The following is a 4796-nucleotide window of genomic DNA, read 5'->3' as shown; positions in this document are numbered from 1 at the left end:
AGATATAATTATATTTATATATCTTTTTTAATTACTTTAAATTTTTTGAATAAACGATTTTATGATAATTTTAAAAAAATTAATGATAATTTTGTTTTAGGTAGTAGAATTTTTTGGTAAAAGGAAAAATTTTGCATTAACCTCATGAATGAATGTAGTATTTTCCAACGTCATCACAAATTAAGAGATATAGTACCATTCTTCTAGAAATAGTAATATGGAAATTAAATATCTTGTTCTAATTTTATTTACAGTTTTGTTAATGACTAGCAGTAACAAGAAAAGACAAATTTTCATTTTTTTCCCCGAAATTTCCAAAACTTTTTTTGCTATATACTATCTAACGGGTAAACTGTTGTGTTTATCTCGCCGCATTTATATTTTTCTATTTTAGAGAAAAAATTATTAATATAATATTTTTTTTTTTGTAATGTAAGAGACAAAAAAAAAAAATTATTGGGTTACCTCTCCTAATTAATAGTAGAACACAAACACGAGATTATGATAAATTTATTTGTTCTGCGTTGGTATCTCTACAGGATTTAAAGTATTTGAAAAGAGACTTTAATACTCAAATTAAAAGAGTCTTTCAAGTGAAATAATATATATATTTGAATGAGAATAGTTGAGACGTCAAATAATGAATAAAAATATTAATTATTTTATGTTATCTTTCTTGGTTTTTTACAGTTATATATTCCATTGAGAAGAAACGGTCAAATAGTAATGTGAAAACCTCTCTCAGCTAAAAGTCAAAATATAATTCATGACACAAACACAGAGAGGCTAGCTAGTCATTTTCCGTTAGACCAAATCTCCATTAATATTTCATACTCCCTTTTTTTTTATTTTTTTTTTCTCTTGCCGTGCAATTGTACTTAATTAAGAAATTCTAATAAATTATATCCTTAAATTAAATTAATAAATAGCCTAAAATTTAATCACCCCTAGTGGTCAAGTCCAACTCTAACTAATCATTTTGTTTGAACAAAAAAACTTTTATATCTAGTTTTCATTTTCAACTAGAAAATTATTGAAGAGATATTTTAAAAAAATAAAAAATATATGTATCACCAAAGTTTTTATAAAATTCTTTTGAGAGAGACCAAATATTCTCGTTACATATATAATTATTATTTTCAGGACAAATATAACTATTGATGAGGTCGAGCTGTACACGTGGGAATTAAAAACCATCCCAACTATAAGATAATTTTCCAAACCTATGCATCCCTATGTTTTTTTTTTTCAAAACTTATAATGACAAATAATTTTTTGAAAATTTACACTTTAAATAATTTTTTTTTTAAAAAATTAATAAAATTTTTTAAAGTCATACTTTTTTTTCTTTAGAAACTGATCTATTCGAAATATAAATTTTTAAAAATTTATTTGTCACTTTATTCTATTTTATATAATTGTTTATTTGCTCTTAGTTAAACAATCATGTTTCCCAAAATTTCATTTTTACCATCCGTGAACAATATATAATACTGCGCTATATATAATCCTAATAAATAAACATACACCCTCTTCCCATGACAATAACTTTGATGGAATCCAGTCAAATTATTCAAAAAGTATGTTGATGAAGTAATATATTAATATATTATCATAATTTGAACTAACTATGATATTAGGATAGTGATATGTATACGGGACATTATATGATATAACATAGATATACGGATGTATTAATTTTAAATTTTTGTTAGATATTGGATAATGTATAAAAGAAAAAAAACTTTTTAAAAATATTATAATAATATTTTAATATTTTATTAATATTAAAATAAACAAGATAATTATTTTTAATTATATAAGACATTTTATATTTTTTTGTATTAATAATATATATATATATATATATATATACCATAAATACAAAAAACAAAAAAAATTATTTCATAGCTTTAATTTGAACACTTTATATGCTTTCTTTCAAGTGACACTTTCAATAAAATTAATATTAATGGTAGCTAGTATAATATATATATTATACAGCTCAATTATTGTATCCTAGAATAATTCTATCTTGTGAATAGTACTACTTATTTATTCAAATTGATACTTAATTGTATAGTAGTAGTAGGTATATAGTGTGGGTTATTGTGAAAAAGGAAAATAATAAAGTGCAAGTGGGAATTGGTAGAAGTAGGTGTTGTGTTAGTTGTTTGTTCCTCTCAGGTTCCAAGGTGTTATACATTAAGAATTTCAACGCTACCTATTTGTCTAATTAGTAGGATTGTTATTAGGGGGGGCAAATAAACAAAAAAAAAATCAATAATTACCAACGAAAAATTAGCACATAAAAATATTTAAAATTAAAATACACCTCCAATTCACCTGTCGTCTACTCATTTATTTCCAACCCCAATTGCATATATATCTTATATTATACACTCTCCCTTAAAATAAGTTAATCCATTGTTTTTATGGTTAAAATGGTATTATATTAAATAATTATCTATCATCTTTCTAAGATTAGGGCATATTATTTTATTTTACTATTTTAAAAAAAGGAACATTGACAAGAGAGTTAGAAAATTACCTACCATTAAAGTCTCCTATATATATTAATAATGAGAATCTAACTCATATATATCAATCAAATTAAAGAAAAATTGAACATGTTTTTTTTTTGTGTACTCTTCTAAATGAAATTAAATCTCCACTCAATTAAAAAAGCTAGTATAAAAAGTTTTACTATATAAAGAAAATGAGAAATGATGAATACTCTCCTAATATCTAGACATAAAAAAAAAATAGATTTATTTTGTTGTTATTTATTACTTTATTCAAAACCACAAAAAATAAAATGAGTTTTTTAGAAATCAGCAAATTCTTTAGCATGATAATTTAGAATATATAATTATATAAAACATACCAAAACTTGTAAAATAAAATACTTATAAAAAAGTTGGTGTATTGATAAGAATTAAAATTATACAATCTCATCATAGAGAACTTTGGATCAATTCTTGAAGCAAGCGCCAATTAGGAGANAGAAAAGAATTACATATATTGAAATGGTGAAAATTCAGGTGCAGTCGACTTTACATAAGTTGATAGCTGAGAGCCGTTAGATGAAAATTTAGTCAAATCAATTAAATTATCTAATAACTCTCAGTTATCAATTTCACTGAAGTCGACTGCACATGAATTTTCAGGTATTGGAATACGACGAATTTGGCAATGGCATTACCATATTCCTCGGCGTCAACATGGCTTCCCTCACGTGACTTATGGGCGTGACCATGTCTAGGTCATAATACTCTAACTTTTCTTTGTTCTCTTCTTTTGTTCTCATTTATATTCTCTTGTCCCTATGACTATACAATATCATTTTTCTTTTGCTCATGGCTATAATATATTAATAAAAACATTATATTATAACATTGTGCATTTATGGCGTATTGTATGTTTCAATTATGCTCGTTACCCCATGCCTTAATCCTCCTAACCCTTTCTTATTTTGTTTTTATATGTATGTTGATTAATAATGTGACAACAAGATCATAGCTTAGCCACATTATCATAATAATTAATTAAATAAAACCAACCCATTTGTTAATAGATTCCGAAGCCATGGTCAGCGCCTGATGCGCTCTAGATTCTCCGGGAAATGTAACTTTGCTTTTGTTTATTTATTTATACTATCTTAATTAATTATATATAGTTAATTAAATTCATTAATTATATTTTGTGTTATGAACAATTTTCAACAATAAGCTTGTGATCAGGGGGAATATCCGGTCAACATGTCGTTCTATGGAGAGATAAATATTCCATGTGTTTGTCTTACTTACAAGAACTAACCCCTCTTGCTCTTTTCTTCTTATTCTTCTAATTAATTATTTAATTAAAACAACTTGCCATTAATTACCTTATAATTAACTTTACGTTACAATAAGCAACAACTATATTTTTGTTTTATGCATGTATGACTCTGCGATAATTAATTAATACTAAATAAGGCAAGTTTTCACTATTTCTTTTGTCTACCTAACATTACTCTTTTGTATCGACTATGTTATATATCGGTAATGTTAGAGAGAAAAAAAATCATTCAAAATTTATTTAGTATTTATTAATTATCATAATAATTAATAAATATTAAATAAAATAAGTTATGGTTATTTTTTGTTAATTTTTTTTTGTTACAAAAAATTTTACTAATGCAATAATATATAATTAGATTTTTCATGAAGAAAATCAAGTATTTTTTCTTTAACTCTAAGAATACATATGTATATTTTGTTATAAATACATACATAAATATTATTTTTTCCCCTTTCCCATTTGAATATTAATAAGATTTGTTGAACATGGATGTATGATTGAGCAGTAAATATAAGTGCAATTGAAGGAAGAAGAGACATGGTGTTACATATTGCATTGTATAAGGTATAGTTAAATTAATTACTATTTATCTCATTGACCTTATGATGCTTATGTTTCACTATATTTGGCCAACCTGACTCATATGCATATCAGATCCAAGTTTCATTCATTTGTATCTCCACCAAGCAAGACATGTGATGAGGTGGTGCACCACTGGCTAGCCCAACTTCATCATCAAAATTAATTCCATCAAGACAAAAAAAAAAGGGATTTAACTAAGTGAATATATATCTATTGTCGTACAAAATTTGAATTTGATGTGTATTGTTGATATGAATAATTATAGAAAATTAATTTTTAGTTAGTTGCTATTTAATTAATTTGTTTGTTTTGTAAAATTATTTTTGTAATTGTTATTTTTTGAAAGATTTGAGATTTAGAGTTGAGAACTT

Source organism: Arachis ipaensis, chromosome B06 (genome assembly GCF_000816755.2).
Source record: "Arachis ipaensis cultivar K30076 chromosome B06, Araip1.1, whole genome shotgun sequence".
In the NCBI taxonomy this organism is placed as follows: Eukaryota; Viridiplantae; Streptophyta; class Magnoliopsida; order Fabales; family Fabaceae; genus Arachis; species Arachis ipaensis.
This window is presented reverse-complemented; position numbering follows the sequence as displayed.